The sequence below is a fragment of the Elephantulus edwardii genome, unplaced genomic scaffold (genome assembly GCF_000299155.1).
Source record: "Elephantulus edwardii isolate Elephantulus edwardi_28Jun2011 unplaced genomic scaffold, EleEdw1.0 scaffold00324, whole genome shotgun sequence".
NCBI classification, from domain to species: Eukaryota; Metazoa; Chordata; class Mammalia; order Macroscelidea; family Macroscelididae; genus Elephantulus; species Elephantulus edwardii.
This window is the reverse complement of record NW_006400074.1, coordinates 412,343-428,716: the sequence shown is the minus strand read 5'-3', so window position 1 is coordinate 428,716 and position 16,374 is coordinate 412,343. Positions and strand designations below refer to the sequence as shown.

Here is a 16,374-nt window from a genome sequence, read left to right as displayed (position 1 = left end):
GGGATGGGAGTGTCAGAGACAGTGCGATTGGCACAGGACAGAGCGGAGTTTAGGGCTGTTGTACATAGAGTCGCTATGAGTCGCAAGTGACTCGACAGCACATAACAACAACAACAACAATCATTAATATCACATGCAAGCAAAATACTACTGAAGATCATCCAAACCTAACTGGAACAGTATATTGAAAGGGAACTACCTGAAGTTCAAGCTAGATTTATAAAAGGGTATGTCATAATATCATTGCTGATGTCAGATGGATCTTGACTGAAAGCAGGGAATATCAGAAGAATGTATATCTGTGTTTTATTGACTAGCAAAGGCATTTGGCTGTCAGGATCACAACAAACTAGGATTAACACTGAGAAGAAAAGGAAACTCGGATTTCCAGATTTTGAGAAATTGTGCTCATGCAAAAACACTGAAGCAGATGTCAGAAGAGACTCTTGCACTGAAGCACCAAGAAGCTAAAGCAAAAGAGAAAAATCAAGAAGTTAAGGAGCTGAACAGAAGATTTCAAAAGGCAGCATGGGAAGATAAAGTAGTTTTTTTTAATAGGTTACACTTTTTTTAGGACTTTTTAGACTGTGATTTTAATGAAAGTTTACAGAAAAGGTGGATTTTCAGCCATTTATTTTTGTACATTTTCCTCTCCTTCCTTTCCCCAACCCCCAGCTCACTTTCATTTTAAAAAAATATTCATTCAGTGCTCGCTTTGGCAGCACATATACTAAAATTGGAACAATACAGAGAAAATTAGCATGGCCCCTGCACAAGAATGACATGTAAATTCATGAAGCATTCCATATTTTTTTTAAAAAGATTCATTCATTGTTACACAATCTCCTCCCTTCCCCAGTCCACTTTGCAATACACCTCTTACTCTGGACTATTGTCATACATATACCATCTAATCATATATTCCTTTTAAACAGGTCTTTCCCTCATCTTCTCCAATTCAGTGCTGGTTATCTACCCCCTCTCTTCCTATTCTCCTCACAGCCCCCATGTCAGTCATGCTTTATAACATTGGTTTTAGGCAGTATTATTCCTTTTGTGACTGAGTATTTCACTCAGAGTAATATCCTTCAGGCTTCCCCATATTGTGTAATCTTTTATGAGTTCATTGTTTTTCAGTGCTGCATAGTATTCCATTGTGTGAATGTACCATAGTTTTTCTGTTTTTCATTTGTTGTTGGACATTTGGGTTACTTCCATCTCTCTGCTATTGTGACTAATTCAGCAATAAACATGGTTGTGCATACATTTGTTTGAGTTGTGGCTCTGGTTTCATTGAGGTATATTCCCAGTAGTGGAATTGTTGGGTCAAATGGTATTTCTATTTCCACCTTTTTGAGAAAGCACCAGGCCAATTTCCGTAGTGACTATAACATTTTATACTCCCACAGCAGTCAACAGGGTTCTAATCTCTCCACAACCTCACTAGTATTTGTTGTCTGTTGGACTATTGAACTTTGTTATAGTTGCTGGGGTGAGATGGTATCTCATAGCTGTTTGAGGTTGTTGTTTTTTAAATTATTTTATAGTGATTTACTTACAAAAGTGTGAATACATTGTTTTTCACAATGGATCTTTCCCATTTTCTTCACCACCCTCATCCATGAAAGTGTGCGACTCTGTGATGAACAACCCCCTCCCACCTCCCTGCCTATTCTCACCCCTCTGCTTCTACCTTCCCTCCCCCTTGGATCCTCATACTCATTCTACAACAATGGTTTTACTAAGTATTTGTCCATATGTTTTTATTTTAATATCTCTGATAGCTAGGAATTTTGAACATTTCTTCATGTGTTTGTTTGCCATCTGAATGTCTTCTTTGGTGATGTGTCTGTTCATAGCCTATGCCCATTGTGTAGGTTATTTACCTTTTCTTGATTGAGGCATTGGAGTATTCTATGTATTTTTTAATATGAGTCCCTTATCACATATCTCATTGTCAAATATTTTTTCCTAGTCTCTGAGTTTTCTTTTTACCCTGTTGGAGAAGTTTTTGGATGTGCATAGGGATTTGATTCTTAGATGGTCTCATTCACCTATTTTGTTCTCTCCCAGTTGGAGTTTTTCATTTGCTTGAAAGACTGTTGATGCAGTGGATTAGGGCTTCTAGAATTCTTCCAAGTTTTTCTCTGATGGAGTTTATAGATTTTGGTTCTACTCCTAGGTCCTTGCTCCAATTTGGATTGGTTTTTAAGTATGGTGATAGTTGTGGGTTTTGCTTGAGTTTTTTACAGATGGTTTTCCAATTTTGCCAACACCATTTCTTGAAAAGACTGTCATTTCCCCACTTAACTGATTTCATCTCCTTGTCAAAGATCAAATGGTCATAGGTAGGTAGATGAGCTGATTTCTGGGCACAACAAAATACTATAATGAAATGTACAAAGAACTGGAGTCAGAGAATCAAAAAGGCCGAACTCGCTCAGCATTTCTTAAGCGGAAAGAACTGAAGAACAAATTCAAGCCTCAAATTGCAATACTCACAGATACTGTGGGCAGAATATTGAATAATTCTGTAAACATTAAAAGAAGATGGAAAGAGCACACAAAGAAGAATGGGAATACTAGAACACTTGTTGTGCTCATGAGAAACTTATACTTGGACCAGGGAGGAGTCCTCAGAACAAAGAAAGGAAACATAGCATAGTTCAAAATGATGAAATTAGAGTGCATCAGGGATGCATCCTGTCTCCATACCTTTTCAATGTATATGTGAACAAGTCATTTGGGATGCTGAATTTTATGAGGATGATTGGAGGACAACTCATCAACAAACTGTGTTATGCAGATAACACAACCTTGCTTGCTGAAAATGAGAAGGACCTGAAGCATTTGCTGCAGAAGATCAAGGACTATAGTCTTCAATATGGGTTGGAACTCAATATCAAGAAGACAAAGATTCTTACCACTGGACCAATTGGCAGCACCTTGATAGATGGAAAAGAGATTGAGGTTGTTAACAATTTCAGCTTGCTTGGCTCCAAGTGGTACCAGCAGTCAGGAAATCAAAAGATGGCTTGCATTAGGGAAATCTGTCAAGAACCTCTATAAAGCACTAAAGAGCAACAATGTCATTCTAGAAACTAAGGTACATCTGATACAGGCCACAACCTTTACAATTACTTGCTATGCATCAGAGAGATGAACAATGACTAAGTATGACAGAAGAATAGATGCCCTTGAGTTGTGGTGCTGGAGAAGAGTCTTGAATATATCATGGGCTGCCAAGAGAATAGGTCTATACTGGAAGAAGTGAAACAAAGTTTCTCCTTGGAGGAAAAGATATTTAAGCTCTGTCTCACATAATTTGTGCACGCGGCCAGGAGGGACCAGTCCTGGAAGAATGACAACATGCTTGGAAAGGTGAAGGGACAGTGCAGGAGAGGAGAACCCCAGATGAAATAGATTGACAGAGTACTGAGATAATGGGAGTAGGTGTGTCAGAGACAGTGTGACTGGCTCAGGATAGGGTAGAGTTCAGAACTATCGTTGTTGTTGATTGCCACCGAGTCAAGCACTACTCATAGCAACCTTATGAACAAAAGGCCTGAGGCCTTTCTATAACTATTGTCATTTATCAAAGTTCATAGTTTCCAGAGGCATGTTGTTTAGGAAGTGGATGCCACTCCTGCTTCCAACAGGAATATAAGTTGTACATAGAATTGCTATGAACCACAGGTGACTTAATTACAAAGAACAACAACAACATGCAAAATCTATACCTAGACCAAGAAGCCTCTTTTCAAACGGAACAAGGGAAACTATGGTTTAAAATCAAGAAGAGTGTAATCAGAGATGTATCCTTTCTCCATAATTATTTAATCTGTAATGCTGAACAAGTAATTTTTGAAGCCAGACTCTATGAAGAAGAATGTGGCATCAGGATTGGAAGAAGACTCAGCAACAACCTGTGTAACACAGATGACACAACCTTTCTCGCTGAAAACAAAGGAGACCTGAAGTGCTTGTTGCAAAAGATCAAAAGACTACATACAGCTTGCAGTATGGGTTGCATCTTAACATCACGAAGATGAAGGTCCTTATTATTGGGCCAGTGGGAAACTGGAGAAAGGGTTGAACCTGCTAATGATTTTGTTTTGATGGATCCACAATCAACACCCTTGGTGTCAGCAGTCAGGAGATGTATTGCTTTGGGCAAGTCTTCTGTCACGGATCTCGCCAAAACAATGAAGAGAAGTTATGTCAGTGTGAAGTCTAAAGTGTGTCTGGTTCAGGCCACAGTCTTTACAATTACTTGCTATGCATCTGAGAGCTGGATGATGAATAGGTATGACAGAGGAAGAATTGATGCCTTTAAGTTGTGGTGTTGGAGAAGCGTATTGAATATCCCATGGACAGCAAAAGAATCAACAAGTATGTCTTGGAAAAGGTGAATCCTGTGCTCCTTGGAAGCAAAGATGACAAAGTTCCACCTCTCACACTTTGGACATGTTACTAGGAGACACTGTTCCTTGGAAAAGAATATCGTACTTGGAAGGGTGGATGATCAGTGAAAGGGAGGAAGACCCTTATCAAGATGGATTGACATGATGACTGCAACAGTGGGCTCAAGTGTATCAGAGATATGGAGCATGACACAGTTCAGGATGGTATTCAGATCTATTGTTCATAGGGTGGGTCGATCTGACACGCCTAACAACAAAAAGCTGAGATAGTGATGTTCTTCTTAGCCTCGTTTTTCATGTTCCTTGGCTTAGTAAATAGCTCTGGGGAAGACGGATCTTTGTCTTTGTTTCTAGCCATGCTTACAGAACTAGATAAATGTCAGGCAGATGATTTCTCCTTAAGCTATGCTTTCCATCAGCCAATGCATTCCTTCTTGAATGATTTGCTCAGCATACAGATTGAATAGATGTGGATAAAGGACACAACTCTGGCATGCACCTTTTAAAATTTTAAAACCTACAGTGTTCCCTGAGGTCAGAAAATAGCCTCTTAATCTAATTATGTTGTTGTTATGTGCCACTGGGTTGCTTGCGACTCATAGTGTCTATATGCACATTAGCTCTGAATCTTGCCCTATCCTGAGCAATCTCATAATCTCCAACAGACCTAGTCCCATTTCTCCAGTTACAGAGTCAGTCCATCTCATTTGGGTCTTTCTCTCTGGCACTGTCCCTCCACCCTTCCAAGCATGATGTCTCTGTCCAAGATCTGATCCCTCCTGGCCATGTACCCAAAGTTTGTGATATGAAGCGTCAAAATCTTTGGAGCAGCTTGGTTTCACCCTCTCCTGGACGGAACTGTTTGTTCTCCTAGCAGTCCACAGTGTGTTCAACACTCTTCTCCAGCACCAAAACTCAAAGGCATTGATTATTCTTCTATAATCCTTAGTTATTGTTCAGCTCTCTGATGCACAGCAAGTAATTGCAAAGGCTTTGGCCTGTATCAGATGCACCTTAGTCTCTAGACTGACATAATTGCTCTTCAGTACTCTAGAGAGGTCCCTGACAGCAGACTTCCCCAATGCAATTTGTCTTTTGATTTCCTGACTGTTGGTGCCAAGAGCGTTGATTGTGGAACCAAATAAGATAAAGTTGTTAACAATCTCAATCTCTTCTCTATCATGGTGCTGCCAGTTGACCCAGTGGTGAGAATCTAGGTATAGGCTTCATATTATTAAGTGTTCTGGAATTTTCATTTGTCTCAGTATTAGCCATAATTTGTTATGATCTCTATAATCAAATGCCTTTGTATAGTCAATAAAGCACAAATAGATGATCTTCTGATATTCTCTACCTTCAGCCAGGATTTTAAAAATCAAGAAAGGGATACATCAGAGTTACTTCCTTTTCCATACTATTCAATCTGTATGCTGAGCAAATCATTCAAAAAACTGGACTCTGTGAAGAAGAAAGTGGCATCAGAAACATAGGAAGACTTATTAACAACCTGTGTTATGCAGACAACACAACATTGCTTGCTGAAAGAGGACTTGAAGCATTTGCAGCTGAAAATCAAAGACTACTGCCTGCAATATGAATTAGATCTCATAAAAAAGATAACAATCCTGATCACTGGACTGATAGGCATCATCATGATAGATGAGAAAACATTGAAGCTGTCAATGATTTCATCTTACTTGAATCTACAATCAACCTATTTGGTACCAGAAGGAAGGAGATCTGGAGACATATTGCTTTGAGAAAATCTGCTGTCAGAGACTGTTTTAAATTATTGAGGAGAAATGATGTCAGTGTGAAGACAAAGGTGCACCTGTTTCAAGCCATTGTCTTCTCAATCACTTGCTATGCATCTGAAAGCTGGACAATGAACAAGGATAACAGAAGAATTGATACCTTTGAGCTGTGGTGTTAAAGAAGAGGGCTGAATGGGCCATGGACTGCCAAAAGAACAAACAGATAGGTCTTGGAGAAAGTGCAGCAACAGTGCTTCTTGGAGGCAAGAATGGTGAAAATTTGTCTTACATATTTTGGACATGTTTCTAGAAAAAGATATGATTGGAAAGGTGGAAGGCCAGCAAAAGAGAGAAAAACCGTCAACTACATGAATTGACACAGAGACTACTGCCATGGGCTTAAGTGTGTCAGAAATGATGAGAATGATACAGGACAGGACAGGGTTCTGATCTGTTGTTCATAGGGTTACTAACAATAACAACAACATGCATTTCGTGTAGTAGAGAGCTCTATTGGTGTAGTGTTAAAGAGTTGGTCTGCCCACCTAAAGGAACTTAGTTTGAATCCATCAGTTGCTCCATCGGAGAAAGATAGATGTTTGCGAACAAAAACCTTGAGGGATTTTCTCTCTGGAAACAATCCCCAAACCTCTCAGGCCACACTTGTGAGACATTGGTCCCTGATGCTCCAGGAGGTACCCTTGGCCTCTGCAGCTCTCCTTTCTCAGGACCAAGGCCCTCTCAGCAAGCATCTATTTATTTCCACTGTTAACCTCTTCTCTCTGACCTCAGTTTTCCCTACTCCTGGAAGCCTGTCCAGCCTGTTTACTGGCTTAATTCAGCTTCCTTCCTAATAGTCTCAGACATCATCTGCTTAGGGTTGCATGGTCCCTTGCTCTGGTTCAAGTTTTGGTGTAAGGAGAAGCAAAAGTTCCAGGCTCAGGCTCTGTATTTTCCCCTCCCTTTGACCTCATACAGATTGTTTGATAAAATACTGGAAGATTAGCCCCTGGGTTGTAAATGCTCAGCACACACAGTGGCTGTGACAATGGACTCAGATTTATCAACCAGGAAAATAGTGCAGAGCCGGGAAGCTTTTCATTCCACTAAACTGGGTCACCTTGATTCAGGGATGGCTGAAAGCCAACTCATAAGAAAGCATGGGCTTTGTACACCTCTTGCACTTTTGAATTGGGTTTAAAAGTAAATGGTAAAAGTCTAAAAAACAAAGCAAAACCAAAAACCGTAGAAAAAGTCACTGTCCCACCCCTGACCCTTAACTGCCCTCCAAAAGATACTCTGCTACAATTTCACGTGTTCTGTTCTTATTAAAAGTTTCTGAAAATTAGTCCAAATAAAAGAAAATAAGCATACTTTTACAAGAAGCAATGACATTCTACATGAAATGCAAGGCACCAGGACTGCTGGGGAGACTGTCTTGGCATGAAGACTGGACTGGCTCAAATGTATAAAACATGAGTCCAGTGGGATTTGGATTGAGAAAGTTTTTCGTCTTGGTGTTGTTCATTTCCCACTAAAAGTACACACATTTCCCCTTAGATTTACCATGGATTCCTTCATGTATTTTTCTATTTTTGACATTTCATTGGATTATACAATATGTGGCCATTTCTGTCTGGCTTTTTCACTCAGAATATTGTTTCTAGATTAATCTGTTATAACATATTGTGATATTTTATTCTTTGTTATGATTGAATAACATTTTGTTGTGTGAATTATTCTTGAGTACTATCTAGTTGGAATCAGACCATAGCTGATCCTACAGTATGTTTTTAGAGGCAGTAAATTGCATGAGGGGAGATTACCCATTCTCCTCTTGTGAAGGATGGATTCACACTGCAGGTCTTTGGATTGGCAGTGCAGTTCCTTACCACCCGTATGTTTATCCAACTGATGAACATTCGTGTTATTCTAATTTTTATATATTATGAAAAATACTGCTATGAAATTTTGTGTGGACATATGTTTTTATTTCTCTTCAGGTACGTAATTGCTAGGGATATGGTAACTTTGAGTTTAACTTTTCGAGGAACTGTCCAATTGTCTTCCACAGGGACTACACCATTTAACATTGCAGCAGTATACGAAATTCAAATGTCACCACATTCTCAACAAGATTTGTGGGTATCTTTTTTATGATGATAATAGTAGTAAGGAGTTGTGCTACCAACTCAAAGGTATGTGGTTCAAATCCACCACTTGTTCCTTAGGTGTAAGATAGAAAATCAACTCCCATGTGCTTTACTGCCTCTGGAAACCTGCTGGAGCATCAGCAACGTGTTGATTATGACTCGACGTACACAGTAACAACAAAATGATACTGAAAAGGTTTAAACTGAGCTTTCAGACTAAGACAGTCTAGAAAGAAAAGCCTGAAAATCTTACAGCTCTTGTTGCTCCCAATGCCTTGCACATGGAGTGTCCAGGAGCAGAGGCTAAACTGAAGGCAGCTAACAGGAACCTTTGTTTCACATACTTTGGAACGTTGTCAGAAGGAATAATTCTGGGAAAGGCAGAGGTTCCTCCAAAGAGAGGAAAACCAACAAGATGGATTGACTCAGTGACCAAAGCAGTGGGCTTGAGAATGATGCAGATTAGCTGGATTCAGATCTGTCATTCCTAGGATTCATATGAGTCAGAGTCAACTCAGTGCACCTAACAATAGATTATGAAGTTGTGTCTCACAGCAGATTCGGTGTGTATTTCTCTGATGGCTAGTTATCAGAAGACTTTCTATAAAGTGCATTTGCATGAGAGTTGTCTTCCCAGTTGTTAAGCCACCTAATATGGTGGTGCCTCTGAAGGACTTGAAGAAGTTGCCCTTTTCAAGTCTTCCATTACAAGCACAGTGTGGTTTGCACCAGAGTCTTTCAAAGCCTTCTTTCTTCATGACTACCATTAAGAGCTAAGGCCTCTATTTATTGTGTGCTAGTTGTTGTTGTGTACCATTGAGTCACCTGTGACTCATAGCAACCCTATGTATAACAGCCCTAAACCCTGTGCCAATCTCATTTTCTCTGACACACCTACCCTCATTACCCCAGTCACTGAATCAGTCCATCTCATCGAGGGTCTTCCTCTCGTGCGCTGTCCCTCCACTCTCTGAAGCATGACGCCCCTCTCCAAGGACTAGTCCCTCCTTGCAACATGTCCAAAGTATGTCACATGAAGCTTCAGAATCCTTGCCTCCAAGGAGCAGCCTGGTTTCACCCTCTCTAGGACAAACCTCTTTGTTCTCTTAGCAGTCCATGGTATATTCAATACTCTTCTCCAGCATGTGCTAGAGATACATCAGAAAAGCAAGATCTCCCCCCAGGAGAGCATTGTGAATCCTGACACTGTCATTTTCCAGCTTAGCAGCCTTGTACAAGGTGTCTAACTTTGCCCCACCTGTTTCTTCATCTATAAAATAAAGTTGCCATGAGAAAATTAAGTATTCTATTTGAAGCACATAGGAGAGTACCTGACACATAATAGGTGTTCAGTGTTGTTGTTGTTATGTGCTGTTGAGTTGGCTAGAACTCATAGTGACCCTATGAACAATGGCTCTGAACTTTGCCCTTTCCTGAGCCAATATCACCATCTCTGACACATCTGATCCCGTTGCAACAGTTACTGTGTCAACCCATCTCATTCAAGGTCTACCTCTTTCGTGCTGACCTTCTAACCTTTCAAGCATGATGTCCTCCTCTAAAGACTGGTCCCTTCTTGCCAACATGCCCAAAATATGTGAGATGAAATTTCAAAATCTTTGCCTTCAAAGAGCAACTTTGTTTCACCCTCTCCAGGACAGACCTATTTGTTCTCTTGACAGTCCATAGTATGTTCAGTATGCTTTCCCAGCACCACAACTCAAATACATCAATTCTCTTTTTGTCATTGTCCAGCTCTCTGATATGCAGCAATTGCAAAGATTATGGCCTGAATCAGGTGTCTTTTATCTCTACACTGACATTCTTGCTCTCTGTAATTTTAGAGAGATTTTTGACAGCAGATTTCCCCAATACAACTCCTCATTTGATTTCCTGACTGCCGGTACCAAAAGTGTTCATTAAAACAACTATGAGATATCATCTCACCCCAGTAAGAATAGCAAAATTTAACAGAGTAGCAAACAACAAATGCTGGTGAGGTTACGGAGAAATTGGAACCCTTATTCACTGTTGGTGGGAGTGTAAAATGGTGCAACCATTATGGAAGGCAGGATGGCACTTTCTCAAAAAGTTGCAAATGGAAATACCATTTGACCTAGCAATTCCACTATTGGGAATATACCCTAAAGAAACCACAACCGCCACCCGAGCAGATATATGCACACCCATGTTTAACGTGGTTTTGTTCACAATAGCAAAGAGTTGGAAACAAACTAAGTGTCCATCAACAAACGAATGAATAGAGAAGCTGTGGTATATTCACACAATGGAATACCACGCAGCATTGAAAAACAAAGAACTTATACAATATTATTCAAAATGGGTGACCCTGGAGGACATGATGCTGAGTGAAAAATCTCAGTCACGAAGGACAAATACTGCATAATGCCACTGTTGAAGAACGGGAGTGACATCAGGGTTGGGGTAACACTGAGAAAAAGTGGATAAATTATGTATACTGCATTGAAACAGATGAGGGAGAGAACAGTTTAAAAGTGATATATGATTGGGTATTATGGTCATGACAAGAGTCCAGAATGAAGGCTGCATAGTGGAGTGTACTCGGGGACGCGGGGAGATTGTATACTAATGAAAGAATTTTTCTTTTACTTTTCCAAGAGAAGAGTGAACTGAGGGAGAGGAGTGGGCAGGAAGAAAAATGCAATAATTAATGAATGGAAATTCAAAATCTCTGTAAACATTCATTAAAATTAATAAAATAAAATTTTAAAAATAGAATGTTAATAGGGAAAAAAGAGTGTTCATTGTGGATACAGCAAGAAAAAAATCACTAACAACCTCATTTATCAAATTATTGCCTAGGTGAGCTCTGATGACCTAGTAGTCGCAAGAAGCTGCACTGCAATCCCAGAGGTGAGTGGTTTGGATCTGCCAAATGCTCTGCTAGAGAAGGAGGTACAATCTCCTCCTGTACCAGACAGATCCAATTTGATGGTACACATACACACACACACACAAAAAAAAAATTTTAAAAAAAGATACTGCCTATTGACCCAGTGGTGAAAATTTTTGTTTTCTTAAAGTTGAGATATAATCCATATTGAAGGCTGTAGTCTTTGACATACTACAGCAAATGCTTGAAGTCCTCCACAGTTCTTGATGCTACATTTTTCTTGTAAAGTCCAGTTTCTTGAATGATCTTTTCAGCATATGTTATGTTGTTGTTGTTGTTAGGTGCCGTTGAGTCGCTTGCGACTCATAGTGACCCTATGCACAGCAGCCCTAAACCCTGCTCTATCCTGTGCCAATCACACTGCCTCTGACACACCCATCCCGATTACCCCAGTCACTGAATCAATCCACCTCATTGAGGGTCTTCCCTGCCTATTCTGTCCCTAACTCATTCCTTTCTTGATTTTGAACCATGCAGTGTTTCCTTTCTCTGTTTGGAAAACAGCTTCTTGGTCTAGGTCTAGGTTTTGCATGAACACAGTCAGGTGTTCTAGAATTTCCATTATTCTCAACTTTAGCCCCACACAAATGCCTTTGCATAGTCAACAGAATACAAACACATACCCTTCTGGTACTCTTTATTTACAGCTAGGATCATCTGACATCAGCAATGATATCCCTAGTGCCTCTTCTAAATTCAGCTTATATTTCTGGAAATTCTCTGTCAACTATTCTAGTCAGTTTTGTATAATCTTCAGCAAGATTTTGTTTGCATGTGATGCATGTGACATTGTTTGATAATTTCCATATCTGTAGGAACATCTTTTGGGGGGAATGAGAATAAATATGGATAAGTCCAGGTAGTTGTTCTCCAGATTTCTTGACACACCTGGTGAGCACATCCAGAGCTGCATCTGTTTGTTGAAATATATTAATTGGTATTCCATTAATTCCTTGGGCCTTATTCTTTACCAATTCCTTCAAAGAAGCTTGAATTTCCTCCTTTATCACTGCTTGTTCTTGATCATATGCAACTTCCTGAAAAGGTTCTGTGTCAGCCAATTCCTTTTGGTACAGTGAGTCTGTGTATACCTTCCATCTTCTTTTGGTGCTTCCTGGATCAGTCAATATATTGCTCATAGTATCTTTAAGTATTGCAACTCACAGCTTGAATTTGTTCTTCAGTTCCTCAGCTTGATAAATGGTGAGTGAATTCTTCTCTCTTGATTTTCTGACTCCAGCTGTTTGTATATTTCATTATAATACTTTGCTTTGCCTTCCTGAGAAGTCCTTTGAAATATTCTGTTCAACTCTTTAACTTCCTCATTTCTTCCTTTTGCTTTGGCTTCTCAGCATTTAATGCAATATTCAGAGTCTCCTCTGACATCCACTTGGTCTTTTCTTCCTCTTCTGTCTTTGTATTGACCTTTTGCTTTCTTCTTGTATAATATTCTTGATGTCATCCCACAGCTCATCTGGACTTCATTAGTGTTCAATGCCTCAAAGCTGTTCTTGAGATAAGTTTTAAATTCAAGAGGGATACACTTAAGGTCGTATTTGGGGTTTGTGGATTTGTTTTCATTTTCTTTAGCTTCAATGTGAACTTGCATATGAGTAGTTCAATAGGTATATATTATTGTTAAAGGTGAGGCAGACAGGATACCAGTGGACAACACTCGTGGATGAGGGCTTGTAATAAGAGTACAGTGTCCTAGGAAATGCCATGACCTAAATCTAGGAAAAGCCACCTAGAAGTGATGTTTAAGTTGAGAGGTGGAGGAAATATGTGTGTTGTGAGTGGAGCATTCCTAGCAGAGGAAACAATGCACAAAGGCTTGGCAACGACAGCAGAGAAGATGTCATTTGAACGAGACTGAAATGTATTCAGGATGCCAAGTGTAGACTGTGAACAGAACTTTCTGCAATTGTAGAAATGTCTGTATCCCTGCTGCCCAGCAATAGCCACTGTGCACACAAGACTGCTGAGCATGTAAAATGTGACGACATGACAGAATAAGTAAGTATTTAGCTTAGGTGTGATTGACTTAAGTTTACATACCTCTGTGGCTAGTGAACAGTGCAGATCTACAGTGTGAATACAAGAGAGGGGATATTGTGAAGTGAAAGCAGGAAGAAGAAGAAGGACATGGTTGTGATGCACAATTTGCATTTTGTCCTATTGAGCAACATCCAATGGGAACGCCAGCAGGTTTTCAGAGGTAAGTTGCACAGAGAGGAAGTTGCCCATTTTTCTCCTGAGGAGTAGCTGATGGACTTGAACCACATACCTTTGCATGGCAGTGGACTTCCTTACCACTAAGTCATCAGAGCTCTCAAGAGCCATGGAAAGCAATTTTAAATCAGGCAGTGAAGTTCTCTGATTTTGTTTTTAAATAGATTACACCACCTGCTAAAAGGAGACAAAATTATGAGCATGCAAATAGAGCAGGGAGACCAGATGAGAAAAGATAAAGAAAAATAAGTAGGGAAAGGAGGGACCATTGGTGAACAACGAATAAGAAAGAAAAATAAAAATATTAGGATCACTTATGTTGGGCAATGTTCCCACACCTTGAAGTTAGTTAAAGGCCAGGGCAAAGCAAGACCATTGCCATCAGATCAGTGGCTCCCCGTATCAGTAGGATTCCCAAGGCTTTAACACTGACAGAACCAAATGGTCACAGCTTTCTCCTCAGAGCACCTGATGAGTTTGGATTGCCAACCTGTCAGTTAGGGGTCAATTGTTTAACCACTGTGTCACTAGTTCAGGGCAGGGTAGGGTGGGGGATATACAAGTCGGGATCCCTCTCTCCACCTGCTGGCTGGTTCTGGATGCCCTTTGACCCAGGGCTTTCAATGTTCCCAGGAAGGAGTTTGGAGGATGGTCATGGAGATGGGAGAGCCTCCTACAATGCTGGTAGGTACATAAAGGGTGTTACATAAGGGGCATCTGTTGATCAAGGTCTCTCCTCTTCCAAGGGCATCCTACATCAATTCTGTTTCTTGGTGAGATCCAGTTCTGAGATGCGTGGCTGTTGGAGGAATATTGGGGGCGGTGGGGCAGCTAGTCCCCAGGGGAAGGTTGTTGTTATGTATCATCGACTCAAAATCGACTGAATTTTAGAAGTAATAAATCATACAGCCGGAGACTGGCCATCTTTCTCCCGCGGAGCAGGTGATGAATTCAAGCCACCAGCCTGTGACAGAGAGCACAGCTCCTTACCACTAGGCCGTCAGTGCTCAGGGGAAGGTAGAGAGATGTGAGGCAGGCCACCACCTCCCACTGACTCCCATCCTGACACCTCAGTCCTGGGCCCTCCAGCCCATCCCGCCCCAGGCCTCTGGCTCCTTGAGAGTGGGGGTTGGGGCGGGGGCGGGGCTAGGAGGGCGTGTCCCCCTGAGAATAGGGTGGAGCCTTGGTGGTGATGGTCAGTCTGCAAGCCAGCCTGGTGTGGCAGGGACAGCTAAAGGCCCGTTCCCGAGTGCGCTGGTGAGGTGGAGTGACAGCAGGAAGACTGAGACCACAGCCGCGGGAGGGCGGCGCCTGCAGGTCCTGCGCCCGGGGCGCGCTCACTCCACTTCCTCGCTGTCAGGGCGCTTGGACCAGTCCGCCACGCCCAGGGCGCTGCCGAGCGGTAAGTGCAAGGGACTCATGAGGCCGCGGGGGTCTGGCCCCACAGTGAAGAATGAGGGGGCGCCGAGACTGGCAGTAAGGCGTGGGGGCACGCGCACCCTGGCTTCTGAGGGCACAGCCGGGGTCTGCATGCGCCCTCCACTCTCCCAGCTTCGCCTCCTAGGTACCTTCCTTCACCGCCAAAGAGGCGTGGGGGTCCTAGAGGTGGGGTTGAGGCTTGGAAATGGTGGACTAGGGAGCTGGGGAAGAATGGTGGGTGGGTGAGAACATAATCAGGCTAAATGGTCTCTGACCAAAAATGGTCTCTGGCTAGAAAGACATTCGCTGCAGGCAGAGAGACGGTGGGTTACAAGTCCAGGCTGTGGTCCAGGTTCTGGCCTCTCCTGCTTTTGTGGGAAAATGCCCCCTGCAGGTTCCGGGCCTTCGATGGGGCAACAGGCTGGGAACAGGCCTCGCCCCCCTTTCCCTCTCTGCTTCCCATCCTCCTGCCCTCTCTCCACACACATCTGACTCTTCCTTTCTCTTTTTATGCCCACTGAGGGGCACAGAGATTATGCCCTCAGCTGGACCCCCCTGCTTGCCATGTGATGGAAACTGTGGTTTCAGTTTTTCATTGAAGCTCAGTGTGCGGTTTGCTGAGCCTCACCCAGGGCCAAGAGTGGGGTTGCCTGGCAGCCAGACAGCAAAGATCTTCCTCTATACTCAAGACCTGAGACCCTGAGGGTTGGAGAGGTGACATTGGACACCTTCAGAAATGAGCCAAAGTACAGACCCAGCCGTGAAGGATTTTGAGAACTAAAGAGGAACATCATAATAGTGTAAGGAAAATTTTAGATTTGCCTCAGCCCGCTGCTGGGGGACCTTGGAAATGCCACTTCCCTTTTCTGAGCCTTAGTTGTCTTAGGAGCACAACAAAGAGTTTTAACTAGACCAACAATTCCCTAGCACTTTCCCCTGAGCTCTCTAGTTTGGTGATAAAAAGCCCCAGTCTTTATCTCAGTAACTGTTTAATCTGTTCTAAGTACTGGCTTCTGAGCAAGGTGTTTGGAAAGAGGGTCCTACTGTTAATATTAAAGTTTATAACCCCTGGATCAGGAGCTGTGGCTCCTCACGTTAGGAAATTGCAGAGGGAAATTTGGGACTTGACTTGAGTGTAATTAATGACTTTTGGCCCTTTTTGTGGGACAAACTCTGCAAAGGTTGCCTTTTTGAGTCCCTGTTCACCTTTTCCAGGACACGGAGCCACCCTCATGTCACAGGGCTCACTCCTCTTCTCTCCCCTTGGGCCTGTCTCCTCCTGCCACTTCCCCTTCTATTGGTCTTAGCTCATTCCTGCACTGTGGGTGGGCTTGTTACAGCCTGTGGAGGCCCCACCCTATCTCCCATCCCATGGTAGCCTAGGAGGAGAGGACATTACCTAATGTTACTCTTTCTACAGAGGTAGAAGCTGGACGGAGCAGCTTCTGCCCCTTAGG

The 16,374-nt window shown here is 42.1% G+C and overlaps 1 pseudogene; it reads right to left on the bottom strand.

Annotated features, from left to right (window-relative positions):
• LOC102862531 overlaps positions 1-15,030 on the bottom strand; it is a 30,077-nt pseudogene extending 15,047 nt beyond the window's left edge.
• Positions 15,031-16,374: the final 1,344 nt, after the last annotated feature.